This window comes from Crocodylus siamensis, chromosome 2, assembly GCF_052110815.1.
Source record: "Crocodylus siamensis isolate JL-2025a chromosome 2, ASM5211081v1, whole genome shotgun sequence".
Classification (NCBI taxonomy): domain Eukaryota; kingdom Metazoa; phylum Chordata; order Crocodylia; family Crocodylidae; genus Crocodylus; species Crocodylus siamensis.
In genome coordinates, this window is record NC_143396.1 from 68,601,240 (window position 1) to 68,623,961 (window position 22,722).

Consider the following 22,722-nt stretch of genomic DNA (forward strand, 5'->3'; position numbering starts at 1 on the left):
TGAGACTATAGCCCCTCCCCTACACAATCAGTATGGTTTGACGTCACATAGCATTAGATTCAGCGATTTATATTCACATATTCAAAAGCTAGAAGGAAACAATGTCATCACATAAAATGGGGTCCTGTATATACAGGCCATAGAATGTTTCCTACAAGCTGGATTAAAACATGTCTTTTAGAAAGATATCTGACGTTGTCTGAAAGACCCCAATCCATGGTGTGGCCCCTATTTACCCTCATAAATAGTTCCAATATTTAATTATTCTGACTGCTAGGAGCTGCATCTGATTTCAAGACTGAATTGTCTAACTCACAGTTTCTGGCCACTGGATCTTGTTATGCCTTTTGTAGCAAGATTGAGAATCTCCCCACCATTATGGTAGTGTTGGAGATATGTTGTAGCTGTGCCAGTCCAAGAAATATGAGGCAAGGATTTTTTGCGGATAATATTTTTTATTGGACTAACTTGGGGGTTGTGAACCAGGGGTTACACACCCCGCAGGGGTACTTGGACTGGTCCTAGGGGGTCCATGTGGGCGGGTGGATGGGGACTGAGTATCGCTGCCTCCCAGAAGCAGGGCTGGGGTGGAGCGAGGGCAGCAGCACCCCTTTGCGGAGCAGGGAAGTTCATATGCGGTGGCTGCCACTGCCACATACCAGCCCAGTGAGTTTTCCTGCCCCACGGAGGGGCACCGCTACTCTCACCCCAGCCCAGTGAGTTTCTCTGCCCTGCCCTGTCCCTGCTCCTGGGAGGCGGCAGCACTCCATCCCTGCCCGCCCATGTGCTGTTCTCTCCTCCATGCTCAGTGTTTGGCCACATGCTACCGCTCACCCCCGGCATTTAGGCACGCACATGCTGCCCCTTCACTTGGTGTCTGTCTGCCGGGGGTACTTAGACTAAAAATGATTGAAAACCCCTGGCCTAACTGCATGTTTGGGATACACATAAACAAGGTTTTGAATGCAGTTTGAAGGTCTCCATTCCAACCTTTTATCATTTCTTTTCCAGACCACTTCTGTCCCACAACCCAAACATAAGTTCACCCTCAAATCAATTCCATCCCTACATCTAGTCCCAAACCCTAAATATGTTCTTCATACAGGTTTGCCTCTGCTTCTTCTGTAGTTCTAGAGGTTCTTGACTTCCCTACCTGTCCAGGTGTAGTGGGCAGTACTCTAGTTAACGTGTTAACTAATAAATGCTAACATGTTTGTCCTGGTGAAGACAAAGCCCTAATGCTATAACTCAACCAGTTTAGCGCATGCTTAAACATCAGGTTGAAGCATGTTAAACACGTTAAAGCCTTTTATTAGAATTTGAGGTGTTGTATTGCTTCCTAGTTATCACATTCTGCTAATAGTCCTAGTCAAGATGGGGGTCCCAGCAGTACACACCATTTTTCCTGACTGGCTATAATTAAGGTAGAAGTCAGTAGCATGAGTGTATGCAGTAACCAACATTGGTCATAATAACATACCTTGTATTGCCCTCTTGTTAATCTGTTGAAAACCGATCGGTTTTTCCACCCTCTCTTAGCCAGTTTCTAATTCATGACCTTTTAATTCTAATTCTTCCTCTTGGCTGATTCATTTCCGTAATAGTCTATTAAAAGGAATCTTTTTCTTGTCTATACCTGAGAATTGCAGACATTGGATGCTAGTCACTAATATAACTGCACAGGTGTAACCCCAGTTGTAGATTAGCGAAGCAGTTTTTTGTATGCAGGGAACATACTCCAGCTTTGAGGAGAAATAGGTGTTAGCAGTGGAAATAGCAGCCTTGCCTTTCCACAATAGAGACTTGTAGTGGTTCAGTTACTTTGATGGCTGGATACCAAATGCTAGAAGCAGGGCAAATCCACAGCATAGATGAAGCTTTGTCAAAGGCTTTCTAAAGTCCAGATAAACTATATCAGCTAGGTCTCCCTTGGTGTCTGCTCTATTTTGATGACATGTTCAAAGAATTCTAGTAGATTAGAGAGATTGGGATGCAGATACAGCACAAGATTAATGTAAATGTAAAATAAGAAAAAAACAAAAAATGACCAAAGCTGCCAATTAAAAATCAAGATTGTGTCCAATGCAGTAACAGACAGAGTTAAATTGACCTAATGTCGGGCCCTGAAATAAAGTTAAACAACCTGCATTGGCTGTATACAAACTGCAGACACCTAAGGTATTTACAAACAGTTTCTCTGAAAGACTTCTGCAGATTTAGATGCAGCATAATGTAAATTGATCTCTTCTCTCATCCCTTGTGCTGGTTTCAGGCAAGAACAAGACATTTCATCCAAACAAAGAATTAGGAAATTTTAATATCCGGTCCATAATCAGCATCCAGACAAAGGGCCAGCTTTTCAAATGGTTATTCCTTATTGCACTGAAATCAATGACCAGGTCAGGGAGTGGAATCAGGAGGTACAAAAAAGGAAATGAAAACTCTAGAAGAGGTAAACAATTATTTTAGGTGTACCACCCTTCTAGCAATATATTCCATAAACAAAACAGCTCTGAGTGGGGATCATTCCTCACTGGAGAGTAGAGCTGGGGGCAAACTTGAGAGATGGACAGAGGTGGAATGGAATGAGATTTAATATAGATAAGTAATACACCTAGGAAGAACTAGTAATCATTATACATCTAAACACAGACTCTGCTTTTTAGAAAACAGGAACAGAATAAAAAGGCCTGGAAGCAGTCATAGATAATTCATTGCTACAGATAAAAGCTCAAAATGAAACATTGTTGCAAAAATCTAATGCCATTCTGGTGCTGTGAGAGCACTGTTTGCTATCCTGATGGTATGTGGTTCATGCTGCATGTACAGAAAGTTCAACGATGATGTTGATTCCCACAAAACATTAATGTTATGAATAATGTTACCTCAGTGACAGATGGGCTGCAAACTACAGAAGATGTTTTCTCTTTGCCAAGTATAAATTCTTAACTTGAGAAACAACTTGGTTCATAGTTTTATAGATGCTATGGTCAAAAGGGACCTCAGCAGATCATTGAGTACAACCCCCTACCTAGGCAGGAAGGAGTGCTGGGGTCAGATGACCCCAGCCAGATGCCTATCCAGCCTTCTTTTAAAGACCCCCAAGGTAGGGGAGAGCACCACCTCCCTTGGAAGCCCATTCCAAATTTTGGCCACCCTTACCGTGAAGAAGTTTTTCCTGCTAGCTAGCCTAAATCTGCTTTCTGTCAGTTTGTGACCATTGTTCCTTGTTACCCCAAGAGGTCCCCTGGTGAACAGATCATCACTGATCCTTTGCTGCATCCCCCTAATGAATTTGTAGGTGGCCACAAGATCACCTATCAGCCTTCTCTTGTGGAGACTGAAGAGGTTCAGGTCCCTCAGTCTCTCCTCATAGGGCTTGTCCTGTAAGCCCCTAATGATACGAGTGGCCCTCCTCTGGACCCTCTCAAGTCTATCAACATCCTTCTTGAAGTACAGTGCCCAAAACTGGATGCAGTACTCCAATTGTGGTGTGACCAATGCTGCATAGAGGGGAAGTATCGCCTCCTTGATTCTATTTGTCATGCATCTGCTGATGCATGATAAAGTGCGGTTCGCTTTGCTGATAATTTCATCACACTGATGACTCATGTTCATCTTGGAGTCCACTGTGACTCTGAGATCCCTTTCCGCTTCTGTGCTGCTGAGAGGGTCACTTCCCAACCAGTACGTGTGATGGATATTTTTGTGCTCTAGGTGCAGCACTCTGCGTTTGTTCTTGTTGTACTGCATCCCATTGTGTACTGCCCACTTTTCCAACTTGGCCAGGTCTGCCTGCAGTCATTCCCTACCCTCTGGAGTGTGCGCTTCACCCCACAATTTAGTATCGTCCGCAGAATTGGACAGAGTACACTTCACACCCACATCCAAGTCACTGATGAAGATGTTGAAGAGTACAGGTCCAAGGACCGAACCCTGCAGGACCCCACTACCCACATCCTTCCAGGCCAATACTAACCCTTCTACTACCACTCTCTGGGTGTGACCACTAAGCCAATTTGCCACCCACCAGACCATGTAAACATCTATGTCACAGCCTCTTAATTTATTTATGAGAATGGGATGAGATACCATATCAAAGGCCTTGCTAAAATCCAAGAAAACTACATCCACCTCTACTCCTGCATCTAACCAATTTGTGACCCTGTCATAAAACGAAACCAGATTGGTCAGGCATGATCTACTTGCTACAAATCTATGCTGGTTTCCCTGCTGCATTATTTTTCCCACTGGACTCCCACAAATATGATCCTTCATAATCTTTTCAAAGACCTTTCCAAGGATGGAGGTGAGACTGACTGGCCTATAATTACTTGGATCCTCCTTCCTTCCCTTCTTGAAAATAGGGACCACATTGGCCCTTTTCCAGTCCTCCAGGACCTGACCCGAATGCCGTGAGTGCTCAAACAGCTGTGCCAGTGGTTCTGCTATGGCACCAGCCAATTCCTTCAGTACTCTCAGATGCAGCTCATCAAGGCCTGCTGGCTTGAACACATCCAGTCCATCCAAGTCAGCATCAACAGTTGGTACGCTGCTGTTCCTCTGATGCCCATCTAAGAACACATTAGGAGATTTATCTTGACCCCTGTTCAGGAACACCAAAGGAAAGAACTCATTGAATACCTCAGCCTTGTCTGCCCCGTCTGTCACTGCTTGCTCCTCCTTGTTCAGCAGGGGTCCTATGCTGCCCTGTGCCTTCCTTTTACTCCCTACATACCTAACCCTCCCCCCCACCCTTTTTGTTGTCTTTAATTTGTGTTGCCAGCCTCAGCTCTGAAGTTGCTTTGGCTTTTCTAATTGCCTCCCTGCAAGTGTGGGGCAAGTAGGTATACTCCTCCTTGGTAACTTCCCCCTGCCTCCGCCACCTATACGTCTTCTTTTTTGCCCTTAGGCTATCTTGGATTTCCCTGTTCAGCCAAGAAAGTTTATTGGCTCCTTTCCCCCTTTTCCCTCATACTGGGATAGTTTCCCTCTGTGGCTGAAGGATCACTTCCTCTAGGAACGACCACCCTTCCTGGACTCCCATCTCACCAATACTCTTATCCTGCAGTGCGTTGTTGACTAGACTCCTGAGCCCACTGAAGTTAGTCTTCCTAAAGTCAAGCACTTCTGCCCTACTAGTTATTTTACCCACCCTACGCCGTATGGTGAATTTGATTGATTGGTAGTCACTGTCCCCCAGGTGACCACGAATCCGTAGTTCCCCTACCAGGTCTTCCCCTGTAGCCAACACCAAGTCCAGTAAGGCATTCCCCCTAGTGGGACAGTATACCTCCTGCGTTAGGTGAAGGTCCTGCATGCAGGTTAAGAACCTACATGAATGGGTTCTTGTAGTTCCTAATCAAGTTCCTAATTACAAACTTCTGATTGATTTGTAAATGAGGAACTTCTCTTTTTTCATGTTCCTTCTCTTGCCCTAGCATGCACAGTGATGATTTATAAATGGTCCTACCTGATGTTGTAGTCAAGACTGAGGAAATAAAATCACCTTTTTATAGGTAAAGGAACTTTTAGAAAAGAACTTCCATTGAAAAAACTGTACAGAGAATTAAGACTTAGTAAGGCATCAGACCCCTTATAATCAATCACAAGATTCAGTAAGTTGTTAACAGGCTAACCAACAAATATAAAGGTATGATTTTATTTACATCAGACATGTTGTCTAATGAAAATACTTAGCAGATAAAGCAAAAAGGTATGAAAATAATCTCTCTTTGCTTTGAGGGCAAGACACGTTACTTTCCAGTGGGCTGCCACTTGGTTGAGATTGTAGCACCACTGGAGTCGGTTAGCAGCCAGCCCCTCCCAGCTCTTGATGTTGGGATTCATTTTCTTGAGGTGTGCCTTCAGTATGTCCTTGTAGTGTTTCCTGTGACCCCCACAAGATATCAAGCCACAACTAAGCTGGGAATAGAGCACTTGTTTTGAGAGTCAAGAGTTGAGCATCCATCTGCTCAATAGTTGTAGACAGAAAGGGCAGAATTCTGTTTTCCTTTCTGTGCCAGAATGCCAGATTTCTACCTGTACTCCTGGTCCTGGCCATTTTTGTCCCTTGGTTTGCACTGTGGACACAAGCATAGGTATGTAGACTGAGCATGCACAGTATGTGACACACTGACTGAGCACATATACACACACCTGAGCATATGTCTAGGGAAAAAAAGAGGGCCTTCCTATATTTTAGCCCCAGTAGCTGAGTGGTTAAGGAACTCACCCAAGACAAAGAACACCTGAGTTCTAAACTGGCTTGGACCTGGCAGGTGCATCATTCTGACTTTCTAGGATGATGTGCCAAGCACCAGACTACAGGATAGGTAATTTCTTGGCTCTTTACCAGAATTCCTTTTGAAGCTGAGCCTCTACCCTTTGCATTTAACAAGGATGTAGAACAGTGCCACTGGGGAAGTTTCTGCCCCATTGGGAGCAAGGGGCCAGGCTAGAACTCAGACTAATCTTTTTCCAGCATAGGAGCTGTCTCACTGAGCCACATGCCCTCCACTTTGCAGGCTTTCTCCAGGCCCCAGGTATATGGCTCTCAAGGGGACCAGCTTAAAAAAGAAACTTAGTTTATATACCCTCACCTGTAAATGATGGTGGCTAGAGCACTGTGCTGTGAAGTCAGAAAGCTGAAAACTTAACCCACATCTGGGCAGGGGAACCTAGGATCTGCTTTCTGGGCAAGTGCTGTAACCACTTAGCTATTTGTGTTAAAACAAAGGAGTGTCATCCTGTCCTCTTGCATTTAGCACCTTTTAGCTGTGGGTTTCATGTAGCCTGTGTTTTTGTAACTTACATGTTCAAAAGGGATGCAAAGTGTAAACTACTGTGCATACTCAGTCTCCATGTGCAAACCTGTGTGTCCACGGTGCAGAGGTAATAGAATGCCTGTGCATATGCCAAAAATATGCAACTAGAAAACTGTGATTTGGGTGCACAAAGATCATAATTCTGCCCAAAGATCAGAAAGAAGCATAACTGATCCAGTCTTCAAAGTGAATGGGGGAAAATGGGTGCTGGCAGAGTTAAAGCTTTATGCAGTTATTTCATCCTCCTGGTGCTGTGACATCCCGACACATATAATGCAAATGGCTTTTATTTTGCTGTATAGCATACTGATTAAATCCATTTCTAACAGCATCAAAGGGTATGGCAAGATTATGTGTAAAGACCAGAAGCCTTCCAAATAGGCATTTCTGCAAATATATAAAACTTAATCCTGTTAAGGAACACAGAGTTCTGCAAAGTTAGCTAAAGAAGTAACACCAGCCTAAACAAATAATATTCACAGAAGCTTTTCAAAGACTACAGAGGTACATATAACAGAGAAGATGTTTTCATGAAATTATGCTCTAAATCAGAGGTTTTCACCTTTTTCAGTCTTAAGTACTCCTGACAGCCAGATGCCGAGCAGGGGAGGGGGCGGTAGTGTACAGCCAAATAATGAGTATGGGGTTGAGGGGGGGGGTAGTGCACAGCTGGATGATGCATAGGGGGGTGGAGGAGCTGTCACAGCAGGGGTGGGGAAGGTGGCACATGGACAGACACAGACTAGGGAGGCGGGGACAGCATGCAGGCGGACAGGGATGGAACATTGCTGCCTCCCAGGAGCAGGGACGGGGTGGGGTGGGGAAGCTCACTGGCATGGGGTGAGGACAGTAGTGGCCACTGCGTGCGAGCTGCCCCACCCCAGTCCTGCTCCTGGGAGGCGGCAATGTTCCATCCCTGCCTGCCTGCACGTGCCCCCTAGGACTGATCCAAGTACCCCCAGGGGTACGCATACCCCCAGTTGACAACCCCTGTTCTAAGTACATGTTCATTGCCAGCTAGTTGCCAAAATTATGAAAGCATAATTGAGATGTCCTGTCCCAAGCTATTTGTCTGTGACCAGTGCTAATGACCTGTAGGAGGTACCAGGATTTGACCTTGTAACTTTGAATCTTTTCTTATTTGCAATTTTTAATTTTAAGTTGTGAAGGGAAGACAACAGCAATGCCAGAAGTTGATAACAGCTATACTGCTACCTTGAACTGAACAATAGTACTACCCATCATGAGAAAACACTGAAAACTGTTAAACTGAGCTGCAATTAGAAATGTGCTCAAGTGTTTTCCTGTCATGCCAGATCATGTGGGGCCACTTTGGGGACTGAGATGCCAACCAGGCTCAGGAGGAGTGAGCAGAATCCAGGGACAAGCTTGGTCATGAAGCCAGGAGACCAGGCAGAGAGCAGAATCAGAGAGCAAGCCAGGTTGAGAAACCGGGAGATTGACCAGAGAGCAGAGTCAGACCACAGGTCAGAGGGGAACAGCAAAGCACCACACACCAGGTCACACCAGGCTGCAGGCACCTGGCTTTTAACTTGCCCTGCACTGGCAAGTTAAAAAGATATAATTGGGATCTGATCCCTAATTCTGAAATTGTGCTTCCTGCCATGCGTGTGTGGCATGGAAAAATTGTTAAGATCAGGGCTCAGATACCATGGTGCCTTTAAATAAATGTGTGCCAGGGGCCAAACTGTCTCTTTGTTGTTTGTACAGTGCATAATACAATGGGATCCTGGCTTCGAGGTGGTATAATAGCAACAATAATAATGTTAATGAATACCCATTGGCTTGTTGGCCCAATAGACCACATCCGAGAGTGTGACTGGAGTACAGACCTTGCCTGAACCTTTTTTACATAATTCATTATTGTTTAGGTACTCATAATTTTTTCCATTTTACTGTTGTTTCTGCAAGAAAAAGGAAACAAAATAGTCCATTGAGTTTGGAAGCCAGTAATTAGTTCCAGAAAGGAATCTTTAACAGGTGAAAAAGGTGTATAACTGCATAAATATGTGCTTAAATCTCAGAATCCTGACCACAAGGCAAAAAGGTAGCCAGAAACATACAGAATTTTTGTTTTGAATAGTGGGGAAGAATTCAGTTCCTACATAAATCTAGTTTAGGAATAGTTAGTGTGTAAATGTCCTTTCTTTCCTCATTTTGAGGTCCCTTTGTAAAATATGTTCATTAGTTTCTATTGCTGGTCATTTAGTCAGAAAGAACCTGCTTTCACCCTCTACAAACCAGCTGGAGTCAGTGGGATCAGGGTGAAAGTTAGCTCACTGACAGCTTTATTCAAGCTGAAATTTGTACAGCCACCTATGGTGGCAGTAACTGTCACAAGGTTCTGGGAACAAGAGCACTTGGAGGTCTATGTGGCTTTGGTCTTTGTTCAGCAGCATAACAAATTACATTTTCATTCATTACAATGGAGTCATGTATCTTTTTTACAGTGAAAGTAGGTCTTGTCAAGCAAATTTGATCTTGTTTTTGGCAAGATGACAAGCCTGGATGATAAAAGTAACTGTACTAAAATAACATACTTGAATTTTTATAAGGCAGATTGTCATGTAGCCTTAGGACTACATGACAGTCTGCTTAAAGAATTAGCATTTGCCAAAACGAATGTGGCCCGTATAACATGGATTAAAAACTGGCTTACTGATGGAGAGCGTATCAACTTTATTATTGTGGAATCAACACCTGGTGGGGAGTAGGCCCTGATGGGTTTTGACAAAAGTTGATTCTCAGCTTAGCACTGTTATTTTTTTATCAGTGACCAAGGAGAAGCATAATACTCTCCTTGGGAATTATTGGGTGAAAATCTTAGGCAAGTGTTACCAAATTAGGGGTTGTAATTTAACAAATTAGGGGTAGCGCTTAACAAGTGGGGTCTCAAGGCCCACAGAAATTCATTAATAGAAAGTAGGGTTGGACTAGAAGTGCTGTCACCTTAGAAGAAGAGTGGGAATCACCCTTCCATGTTGTCCTTCAGCAGTGACAGAGGTGGGAACAGGGAGGTTTCTGGTACCTATAACAATTTTAAATTGCATAATATAGTCATGGGGGAAGGGAAGGTTGAGTGTGTTTTGGGGACAGCTATGCCACCCTCTTCCTGCACCCTGTCCATGAGAGGGAGATGTATGGGCTTGGGAAGGACATTCAGGGAAGGAACTGAATGAAAGTGGGTGCAGATGGGAGGGAGTATGGGAAGGAGATCTCTCTCTTTAATGAAGAACGTGAATGAAGCTTGAGAACTGACGTTGGCTTGAGGAAGAGGAGAACACTTTCCTTTCTGAAAGGCAGGGGATTGGGAGTAGGTATAGTGGAGAGGAATTTTAAGTTTTGGGGTAGTGTTTGGGGAGTTTGTTTTGTTATATACTATCTTACTTTAATATTAAGTTATTTTGTCTTTTATTTTAAGCTGCCTTGAACTTTTTGCGGGGAGGACAGCATATGAATCTAATAAATAAATATTTGAAGACCTCTGTTATCTAGGAAGTCAGTCTAGATGATCATAGTAGTAACACTAGTAATTTGTCACAGTCATGTCTAAAACCCTGAGTGACCTTTGATTTTTTTTCTTAACATAGTAGAAAGTACTTACTTTGTTAATTTAATAGAGATCAGTTGATTATAAGCAAGTAAAAAAAGGATAGTAATATATATTCAATTTTGTGCCTCTTGTAGCACATTATGTAGTTGCTTAATATATGGTTGCAAACTACAGGCCTTAGATTTAATAAAGTTAGAAGAAAGAATGAGTCTGTCTCCATACCATTAATTTTCTAGGAAAGTCAAGATAGACTTTCAAGAAAATAAAATGTTCTGGATGATGACAATAGGACTGATTTTATACCAAGTCACATCATACTGTGTGATTTCCTAACATGTGTCAGACAATTAATTAGAGCCTTGGTTTTTCCTTCTTAATTAGCTATAAGTGGCTAAAAATTCAAAATGAACTTTGTTTTTTTTAATTTCGGGGGGGGGAGGGGTTGAGCACTGAAAATCCAATTCTGCCTTTGGTTATGTGCATGAACATATCTTTTGGACCTGCATATATGTACACAACCAAGAAATTTCCCCTTAGAGTGATGACTGATTTATAACTGCCATTTTTCTTAACCAGAGTTTCTAAACCGCTAAGTCACTGAATGCTTAACATGTGATCATTTGAAAAGAAAAGAACAAGGCCTGTGTAGCAGTAAGAGCACCAGGTGAGTCTGTCATATTTAGTTATCATGTGGAAGCAATATATCAAGCTGAATGACTGGGCATTCTGGGCAGAATTTGTTTTCCTTCACATGTCCGAACAGCAGTCCCTTGTTTTTATCCTTTTTTCCCAGTGGAGCACGAAATTCCCTGCTGTCCAAACACTTCTGCAACAGGCCCTGCTTTTGGGGCCAGGGGCATGCCAGGAGCAGATTGTGGCTCTGCTCTGGCCCCACACGGTCATCACCACAAGATCCCGGCCCCAAGCACAGCATAACACCTACCTGCAGCCCTATCTTGTCCACCGCATGCCCTGCCTGTGCAGCGTCTGGTGGGTCTCCGTAGGGGTGGGGCAGTGACAGTGTGGAGCCAGGACCAAGTTGTGTTTGTACCTGGGTGATCCTGAAATAGAAATAGAATCTAATATCTGCTATGTACATAGATAGCACTTATGCATGTAAATGTGAAATCAGGTTTGATCCTTAATCTCTCAAAGCACGTGAAGATGAGCGCACACGTGCATTTCCCTGGGGACAAAGAGCAACAGCACAGTTGTGCGACTGTTACTTGTTCCTGGGGAATGCCTCTGCACGCACACTGTGGTGCATAGCAGATTGCCCCAGGTGGAGTAGGGGAGGGGTTCTGGGAGCTTTCTGGGGCTGCAGAGGCAGTGATTGAGGTGTACAGCAGCCAGGCTCTGGTTTAGGGCAGCACATGCTGCAGCCATGTTCACTGCCCTGATTTTTTTGGCGTAGGTTTTTTTTAGATACCAGGATTTCCTGATGTCTAATTCTGTCTCTGTAGAGAACCTTTTCACCTGCACTGTGTGTGTTTGGTGTCACCTCAGAAGCCTTTGAGGCACTGCAAAGTGTATGTGCATGCTCGTCTGGACGCACCCTCAGTGACTCAGCATGTGTCTGCCTCACAGATATGAGGCTTAATTTGTAAGGACCTGATTCTATGCAATCTATTTACGTTCATATACAATTCCCATTACATGTCAGAACATAGCAGAAATGTAGAATGTATGCAAAGACTGGACTTTGTTTAATTACCAGTGATTCTTTTATTTGTCATTGTTTTAGTATGGGCTATAGCACTCAGTAGGAGTATGGATATTGACTTTAGAGGGGTCATCCTTGTGATGGCTGAAAGCATTAATAATATAAAAGGAGTAATGCAATTTTGCCTAATGAAATAAAAATTAATATAACTTTTAATATGTTTGAGGGAATTAGGTCATGACATTTTCAGCATAGCAGTTGGAGTCACAGCTTGGAAAATCTTGAGAACATCTGTTATTTCTGTCTGGTGGTATAAGTAGCACCGACTAATGTACACCTTTAAAATTCATGTGCTGATGATGAAGACAAGTAATCTTAACACAAAGCAGATTTACTTGAGATCTGGGAAACACTTGAGCAGTTCATCGTCTTGATCTCTTAACAATTCAGATATAAATGTTTTTCAGAAACAAACTCTGAAAAGAAAAGGTTCTTTTCTCATGTGTATGATTAATGAGGTCACTCAGTTTCAGGAGGAAAAGATGAAATGTCTTACACGTTTGCAGTATATACCATTTTATCTTGCATTTTATCTGTCTCTTTTTCTTTCCCAAAATACATAATTTCAGAATTCATACTAGTTGATGGCCAAATTCATTTTCCCCGATGTTAAAAAATTACTCTAGTCACAACAGAACTATGGTACAAGAAAGCTTTCTGAATGATACCTTAAAATATCTTATCAAGATAGCCATTTTATTATATGTCAAACAAATGTTCTATTTTTCCTCAATCTTAACAGCACGTACAGTTCAGATGCAAAGAGATAACATTGACTAGTGAGAATGCTTGTGATGTTTGTATACATACACGTATATACACATATACATATATACACACAGAGAGAATATAACTGAGAAATATTCTTTTTTATTTATATTTGAAATGTCTGCTTGGCACTAAATCTTCTTAATGATACCTGCATCTATGTGCACAAATAAAGTGGATTATATATTTCACATATATTTGTGTGTGTGTGCATACATACACATGTACATACACACAGGATCATGGCTTAAAGTAGTATAAATTGGAATAGACCTGTTCATAGATTTCATAGACATCAGAGCTGGAAGGGACCTCAGGAGATCATCAAGTCCAGCCCCCTGCCCAAAGGGCAGGAAGTCAGCTGGGGTCATAGGATCCCAGCAAGACAAGCATCCAATTTACTCCTGAAGGTGTTCAATGTAGGTGCTTGAACCACCTCCGCTGGCAGACTGTTCCAGACCTTGGGGGCTCGGACAGTAAAGAAATTCTTCCTTATGTCCAGCCTGAAACGGTCTTGCAGGAGTTTATGACCGTTCATAGATTTCATAGACATTAGGGCTGGAAGGGACCTTGGGAGATCATCGAGTCCAGCCCCCTGCCCAAAGGGCAGGAAGTCAGCTGGGGTCATAGGATCCCAGCAAGATAAGCATCCAATTTACTCTTGAAGGTGTTCCATGTAGGTGCTTGAACCACCTCCGCTGGCAGACTGTTCCAGACCTTGGGGGCTCAGACAGTAAAGAAATTCTTCCTTATGTCCAGCCTGAAACGGTCTTGCAGGAGTTTGTGACTGTTCGACTTCGTCATCCCTTGGGGCGCTCTGGTGAACAGACGTTCCCCCAGATCCTGGTGGTCACCCCTGATAAACTTATAGGTGGCCATCAGCTCACCCCTGAGCCTGCGCTTTTCCAGGCTAAAGAGTCCCATGGCTCTCAGCCTGTCATCGTAAGATCTGTTTTCCTGACCTCTGATCATGCGCGTGGCTCTCCTCTGGACTCTCTCAAGCTTCTCCACATCCTTTTTGAATTGTGGAGCCCAAAACTGGATGCAGTACTCCAGCTGCGGCCTCACCAAGGCCGAGTACAAGGGGAGAATGACGTCCCGGGATTTGCTTGAGAAGCATCTATGGATGCAAGCCAGCATTTTGGTCGCTTTACTAGCCGCAGCATCGCATTGCAGCTTCATGTTCATCTTGTGGTCAATGATGACCCCCAAGTCTTTTTCTTCTGTAGTGCTAACCAACGTAGCACTGCCAAGCCTATAAGGGTGCTGCAGGTTTTTCCTCCCAAGGTGGAGAACCTTGCATTTTTTGGTGTTAAACACCATGAGGTTCTCATCTGCCCATTTGCTGAGCTTGTCCAGGTCAGCCTGGATCACCCGCCTATCTTCTGGCGTGGATGCTTTGCCCGAAAGTTTGGTGTCATCGGCGAACTTGGCCAGTCCACTCCTAACTCCAACGTCCACATCATTAATGAAGATGTTGAACAGTATGGGTCCCAGGACAGAGCCTTGAGGGACCCCACTGGTTACAGGGCACCACGATGAGTGACTGCCATCAATTACAACCCCCTGGGTCCGACCATGGAGCCAATTTCCCAGCCAGCGGATCGTGGTGGAGCCAAGGCCACAACTGGCCAGTTTAGCCAAGAGGTGATCGTGATACCAGATCAAAAGCTTTTTTGAAGTCAAGATATATGACATCAATCTCTTCTCCCTCGTCCAGGTGATAGGTCACCTGGTGGTAGAAGGAAATCAGATTGGTCAAACAAGACCTACCCGCAACAAACCCGTGCTGGCTATTCCTTAGGATGTTAGCCTGGGCCAGTCCCTCAAGGATGGCCTCCTTAATAAACTTTTCTAAGATCTTCCCCAGGATAGAAGTCAGGCTAATGGGCCTGTAGTTAGCCGGATCCACTGTCCTCCCTTTCTTGAAGATCGGCACCACATTGGCCTTCTTCCAGTCTTCGGGCACTACACCAGAGCGCCAGGAGTTTTCAAAGATCCATGCCAGGGGCTAGGCTATGACGCTTGCCAGCTCCTTGAGTACCCTGGGGTGCAGATTGTCAGGGCCGGCTGACTTTAAGGTATCCAGCTTCTCAAGGTGTTCCTTCACGAGGTCAGCATTTATGGAGGGTAGGGGATCCCCATCACCCGGATCTCCCTGTCCCATAGCAGGTATGGGCATCCCATGGGACTGATGAAAGACTGACGCAAAGTACCTATTTAATAGGTTGGCTTTTTCCTGGGCGTCAGTTGTCAGTTGCCCCATCTGGTTTAGCAGGGGTCCAACGTTGCCCTTGCTTTTCCTCCGGCTCCTGACATATCTGAAAAAGGACTTTTTGTTGTCCTTGATTCTTGAAGCTAGTTGGAGTTCAGTTGCAGCTTTGGCTTTCCTGGTTTGCTCCCTGCAGGACCGGACCAGTGCAGAATAATCCTCCTTGGAGGTGAATCCCATCCTCCATCCTTTGTAGGCTTTCCTTTTTAGCCACAGGAGGTCCGCTAGATCCCTGGAGAGCCAGGAGGGCTGCTGTGCCTTCTTGCTGCCTTTCCTCCGTGTTGGAATAAATTTAGCTTGTGCATTGAGGATCGCTTCCTTGAGAAGCAACCACTCTTCTTGAACTCCCATCTCCCTGGGGTCATGGTCCCTAAGGGCCTGACCGACAAGCCTCTTGAGCTTGTCAAAGTCGGCTTTTCTGTAGTCAAGGACTTCTGTGTTGCTGACTGACTTGCCAGCTTTACGGCGGATGGTGAAGGTGATCAGCTCGTGGTCGCTGTCACCCAGCTTCCCATCGATCACTAGGTCGCCGATTAGGTCATCCCCCGTAGCCAGTACCAGGTCGAGCAGCGCTTTGCCTCTCGTTGGCCCATAGACTTCTTGAGTCAGGTAGAGGTCATCCACACACGAGAGAAAGCTTTGTGACCGCTCGGATTTTGCTGAGTGATCTTTCCACAAGATGTACGGGTAATTGAAGTCACCCATGACAACCAAGGTCCTGGAGCAAGCGGCCTCAGCCAGTTCCCGGGCGAACTCCTGGTCAAGCTCAGGACTTTGAGTGGGAGGTCTGTAGTAGACTCCCACCGTTGTGTCCCCTGTGCCATATTCCCCATGAATTTTTACCCAGAGGGTCTCTAGCTGTCCATGCTGGTCGCCAACATCAGCTTGCAGGGACATGTAGCTTTCCTTCACATAGAGAGCTATACCCCCGCCCCTTTTGTCAACACGATCCCTCCTGTACAGGGTATAGCCCTCTATACCCGTGGTCCAGTCATGGGTGGAGTCCCACCAGGTCTCCATTATCCCAATGACATCATAATTCTTTGCACTGAGCAGGAGGACGAGCTCCTCCTGCTTGTTGCCCAGGCTCCTGGCATTAGTGTACAGGCAGGCAAGTGTCCCCTTGGGGGCTCTTGCCTTGCCCACAGATTGTGCCAGGGCTGGGGCAGGAGTGGGCTCCCTTAAGTGCCTTGGTCTGCTGGCTTTGCAAGGGTCGCTCAGCAGGCCAGCAGTTTGTTGCGGGTAGGTCTTGTTTGACTAATCTCATTTCCTTCTACAACCAGGTGACCTATCACCTGGACGAGGGAGTAGTCCCCCCATCCCCCAGCGGGCTTAGTTTAAAGCCCGGTGGAGCAGGTCAGCCAGCCTGGCTGAGAAGAGCCTCCTCCCCAGGGGGGAGAGGTGGAGGCCATCTCTTCCCAGCAGCTCGCTGCCTCTCTCGCCAAAGAGCGGGCTGTGGTCATGGAAGCCAAAGCCTTCCCGATGACACCAGCTCCGCAGTCTTTGGTTCACTGCGTGGATCCTCCTCTCCCACCTCAGCCCATAGCCCGAGACCGGGAGGATCAATGAAAACACCACCTGAGCTCCCAGACCCCTAAGCCCCGCTCCCAAATCCCTGTAGTGACTCATGACCTGGCTGGGGGTGCTCCGAGCCGTGTCATTGGTGCCCATGTGAATAAGGAGCATGGGGTAGTGGTCTGTGGGCCGGAGGAGCTCTGGGATCCGCTCTGCAATGTCTCGGATGCGGGCCCCCGGGAAGCAGCAGACTTCCCGGGCTAAGGGGTCGGGGCGGCAGATTGCCCCCTCAGTGCCCCGCAGGATGGAGTCTCCCACAACAAACACCTTTCATTTTGTCTTGAGGAGAGTGGGGCCAGTAGCTGTGGTTGAGCCTGGGTTGCCTGCGGGAGCTGGGAACTGTGTGGGCTCTGCTGGGGCTGCAAGAGGTGCAAACCTGTTGCTAAGCTCTGGCGAGGGAGGGGCCTTGGTGCGGCGGGCCTTAGGGCCCTTGACCATCTTGGTCCATGCCCCTGACTGGGCAGAGCAGGAGGTCCCAGAGTCCTCCTTAGTCCTGGAGGGAGACGGTGCTCTCACCTGCGGCTCCCGGGGGAGAAGGGCCTGGCAGTAGGAGTCTATCTCCTGCTCGCAGTCCCTGATGGCACGCAGTCTCTGGAGTGTGGCCAGGAGCTCCTCTAGCTGGCGCGCCAGAGACCCCAGTAGGGAGCAGACCCCGCAAGGGGAGGTGGCCATGTTCCTGGGCCCCAGAGCCTGAAAAAGGGACAGGCAGCCCCCGCAGCCAAGAGCCAGGGGCTCCGTCTGCGTGGAGCCCGGGACCGTGGGCTCCGTCTGGGTGGCCGTCTCTGAGGTGCCCGATGGGGGGCCGCAGAGCCCGAGGGGACCCTCGGGGTGCAGCGCTTGCCCATGCGTGTCATGCCTCTGGTAGGCTGGCTATGGCTGGGGCTGACTACTCTGGGGGGGTCGCAGGCAGGGTCTCGTGCCCTCCCGCACCCTCTCCTGCGCAAACTCTGCGCTTACTCAAGCGCCTGTTTATGCAGCCTGGTCACAGGGCTCCCTGGGGGGCTGGGCCAAGTAGGGGCCTGGGCGGGGGCTTGACCCTACCCGGCTCCACACAGCCACCGCCTCCTACCAGGGAGCGAGGAGTTAACCCCTTCCCGTCATGAGCCCACTTACCTCTGGCTGTGCTGGGGGTCGGCAGGGGGCTCTGCGGCTGCTGACAGGGTGTCTGGGGGGCTTCGGGAGAGCGGGGGCGCAGCGGGCTTTCACCCGTGCGTCTCTCACCGCTCCAGAGCCTAACTGAGCATTTTTTTCCCTGTTTGGTGGGCCCTTTCAAATAAATGGAATTACATTAGGAAATCCTGATCTACCGACATCTATTTTAAGCCTGATGCATGATGAAAAGTCAAAATACTAAGTTCATTGAAAATTAGGTCTAGATATATGACCTGTATTAGGTCTTTCTATATATGTTTAGAAATTTGAAACGTTTTATTTAATTTTGGTTCAATGATGAACTGCATTTAAGTTGTCCCAGTACCTATTAAAGTTATTGTTCAGTGCTGTGCATCTTTCTTTTCAGTGCGTTGGCCTTGAGTTAATATCTCCCATAGTGCAGGTTCCACATCTGTGGTGCATCACTTGAGATGTAACCAAAGATTGTATCTTACTGATATTTTCCTCTTTTCTTTGTAGTGTCTTTGCTTCCATGCCAGCAGTATCACTGATCACTCCTTTTCTTCTCTTCTCATTCAACCATACTGTTTTCCCTTTTTTATGTTCTCTCTTTCCTTTTTCATATTTGTTTCACTTTCTCACCTGCCCTCAATCTCCTTCCTTCTTTTTTTATTACTTTTCCATCTTGATTTTCCTTCTTTTCTTTCACTGAGTTTCTATTTTCTTTTCCCTTCCCCATCTCCAGTCCAGATCTCACTCATTTACAGTTCTTTTAAAACACAGAGCTTCCTGAACTATTGCTGTCATAGTCACACATCATGTTTTCTCTCACAGACACTTCTTGGAAGGAAAGCCAATCAATTTTCTCTCTTCCTCACCTTATCCAGGAGATAGAGACCCATGATTTCCATCCTTTAAATCAAGATTTGTTCAGATTTTCTGTCAATCTTATTTTCTTCAAACCCCAGTTTGAACAGAAGAAGTATCATGGTCATTTTTTTCTTTTGGAGGTCATGTTTCCTCCCAGCATGGGGAAAGTTATTTATGATCCAGAGGATGTTTAAATTGTTAGTAAGGAGTATTTTTCCCAAGTATTTGTCAAGAATAAAATTAGTTGGCTAACATTCCTAAATACTTCTCCCGTGGTGGTTTTGATACCAGTCTTGAGATGCCTACTTGTTCTCCTGTCATCCACCAAATTTTCCAGCAAAAAGACATGATATTTCTTTTAACTTTCCTTGTGTATATGATAAAGGATAAAACCATTATGAAATTACTTTTGGTCACCTTTAAGAGTGGGAAACGCATGCAATTTATTGAAAGAGGAATTTTTAGTATGAATAAAAATATATAGACACAACAGAAATAATTACCAAAGTTTTCCAACTATTACCAAATACATCCAGTGGCTAAAAACCATGCATTGTAAATTATAAAATTCTTTACTATTTAAAAAAAAAATCTAAGCAAAAGAATTCAAACACTAAACTAAAGAAAGACAATACAATGCTTGATTTTTCCCAAGAGGCAGAAATCATGGCCAGAGTACAAGTCTGAAGATAATTGGGAGATTTGTTTTCTCTATGCCTCCCAAAGAAAGGCTTAATCCCTGAATAATCTCTTTATTGAACACTAGCCCTGGTCCTGGAGCTTGCTACATGGATTTGAGATCAGCAATTGGCCCATAATCTCAATACCTCTGTGGGACTGATCCTCTGGATTTATTTCTATATAGTTTTAAGCAGACAATCTTTTTGTTACTGTGCCTCATATTAGTGTGAAATGCTAGGTGGGCTTAGTCCCCAAATGTATTTTGTAGCTAATATTAAAACCCAGAGAAAGATTTATGTTTCATGACCAGTAAATTCCTGGAGTCATTCAGTGTTTGCCAGCAGACAAATCTGGTTCGAGCTGGGCACATGGTGATGTAATATTATGTAAAAATATGTAAAACAGCTTGTCCCAGAGCTGTTTTGCCCTGGAGATTTCCCACTCTCTACTGGCCTCCTGTCAAGAGCAGCTTTATGGATAAAGGCCCTCATGGCCATTGAACTTAGGGATCATTTGAGGGTTGTGCATATTAAGCAAGTTCACTTTTTGTCTCCATTGTTCTTAAACTGGTCTGTGAAACGTGGTCCTAGGAGAGCTGTCTTGTCTGCCTCAGTTTTCAATTGAAAGAAATAGCTCAAATGGAATAGGGATATGCAGTGAAGTACAGGGTGATTGTACACTGTGATTGTTTTTACAAATAAAGGACTAAGAGCTAGATCCACAAACAAACTTAAGTAGGATTTGGTTGTCTAACTGCCAACTTAGGTGCCTAAATCCAAAATTTTAGGTTTTTTAAAAACCTACCTACCTGGCACTGAACACTGAAGTATCCTATATTCAGTCAGTACCTCAGCTTCCAATATTAACATTCTCTCTGTACCCATGGATCATGTCCAAGAGTGCCTTGGTCTTGACAGTACTGATCAGTTTGGTATCTCTCATGCCTAAGCTCCATTAGAAGCCATGGACTAGGTGTTGTTTTGACTAGCTAAGAGGCATTCTTCGAGTACACTTTCCAGCTTGACCTCCACATCATTCACAGAGGACAGCCAACAGTTTCTTTCTTAAGAGCTCAGTAACTAGAACATAGATTGAAGAACCCTGGGTTCAAATCCCTTTCCTGGCTGAAATCCCTGGAGAATGCTGTTACCACCAGGCTTTAGGGTATTTGCTGTAGAGTCTTCCTAATTCTGATAAAGCTATTCTGCTTCACATGAAAAAATTTTTTATTGGGCCAGAGAAGACTGAAAGCCTGAGCATGGTTCTATTGCCTACTGGTTAGGGTACTTACTTAGAAAAGGGAATATGTGGCTTCTAGCCTCTGTTGCACTGAATATTAAATAGTAATTGAAACAAGGACTGAAACCCTGGTCTCACTTACCCTAACACCTTATCCATTGAGCCACAGAGTCATATCCACATGCTTCTAAGTATTTAGTTATCTAGTGCAAAGTGGAACAGCTACAGAAGCAGGACTTGAGAACACCCAAATGCCCTGGAGTCTGGTAGTTTTCTGCAAGATACATGATTAAATTGTGTCAGGCAAAGGCAGGAACTAAACCAGGTCCCCCATATTCTGGGTGAATGGAAAAGAAAGACACCTCTTCCAGCAGAGATGTTTTGAAAAAAATGTAGGTGCTTACCTCCAGAGCCTCCACTGCCCAGTAAGATTGCCTGGAGACATGTGGAGATGAGGGAAGTGGGCAGTGGAGTCCCCCAGGGCTCAGTCCTCGGGCCCATACTGTTCAATTTCTTTGTTAGCAACTTGGACAAGGGGGATAAAAAGCACCCTGTTCAATTTTGCTGATGACACCAAGATTTGGGGTGAGGTAGGCATGCTAGAAGGGAGGGACAGGATACAACTGGACCTGGACAGGTTACAGGGGTGGGCAAATGTGAATAGGATGAGATTCAGTACTGACACATGCAGGGTACTGCACTTGGGCAGAAAGAACCAGGAGCATACCTATAATCTGGGGAATTCCCTTCTCAAAACCACAGTGGCAGAAAGAGATCTTGGAGTCATTACCGATTCTAAAATGAACATGGGTTACTAATGCGAAGACATGGTCAGTAAGGCTAACCGCACCTTGTCATGCATCCACAGATGCATCATGAGCAGGTCCAAGGAGGTGATCATCCCCCTCTATGCAACACTGGTCAGGCCACAGTTGGAGTACTGTATCCAATTCTGGGTGCCACACTTCAGGAGGGATGTGGCCAGCAACAAGAGGGTTCAGAGGAGGGCCACTTGCATGATCAGGGGCAGCAGGGCAAACCCTACGAGGAGTTCACAAGAGAAGGCTGAGAGGGGATCTAGTGGCCATCTATAAACTTACCAGGGGGGACCAGAAGGGAATGGGAGAGACCCTATTCCCCCGAGTGGCTCCCAAAGTAACAAGGAATAATGACCACAAGTTGATTGAGAGTAGGTTCAGGCCAGACATCAGGAGGCACTACTTCACAGTCAGGGCGGCCAGGGTCTGGAACCATCTTCCAAGGGAAGTGTTGCTGGCTCCTACCTTAGGGGTCTTTTAAAGGGGACTTGATAACTACCTAGCTGGGGTCATATGAACCCAGTATTCATTCCTGCCTAGGGCAAAGGATTGGACTTGATGATCTGCTCAGGTCCATTCTGACACTACATCTATGAACCTATGAACCTATAAGAAGTGGGGGAGAGCATGCCTCTGCTCACTCCCAGGAGCAGGGCTGTGAGGTGAGAGCAGGGGTGCCCCTCTGCGGGCCATATATATGCCAGCTGGTCTGATGGGGGGGTTCGCACGTGACAGTTGCCACTGCAACTGTGACGCTGTGCCCCGTTCTGCCTTCCTACAGCAGGCCGCATGGCTTTGCGGGCAAGTGATGCAGGGCACAGCAGCAGCAGTGCGGTGGCAGCTGTAATGTGTGGGCCGCACATGTGCAACCCAGCTGGCTGGCCAGCAGGGGAGGAAGGGAGTGAGGGAGGGAGGCAAGGAGAGGGGGAGCTCTTATGCGGCAGTCACCCCTGCACTGTTGCTTGTGCCCCATGGCTGGCCACATAGCTACACGACGTTGTGGGGTGGTGGCTGTGGCAGTTGCATGCCGGCCAGGTGGCGGAAAGGGGCTTGCACATGGCAGCTGCCCATTGCTGCTGCTTGCCTATGGAGCTGTGGTTGCGCAGAGGCAGCTGCTGTATGAGAGCCCCTGTCTGCGGGCACAGCTCTGAAGAACAGTGGCAGCGGTGGTGCAAGGTGGTGGCAGTTGCCGTATGCAAGCCCCACTTCCACCCCACCTGTCCCCACTGGCTGGCATGCAGCCGCCACCACCACCATCCTGC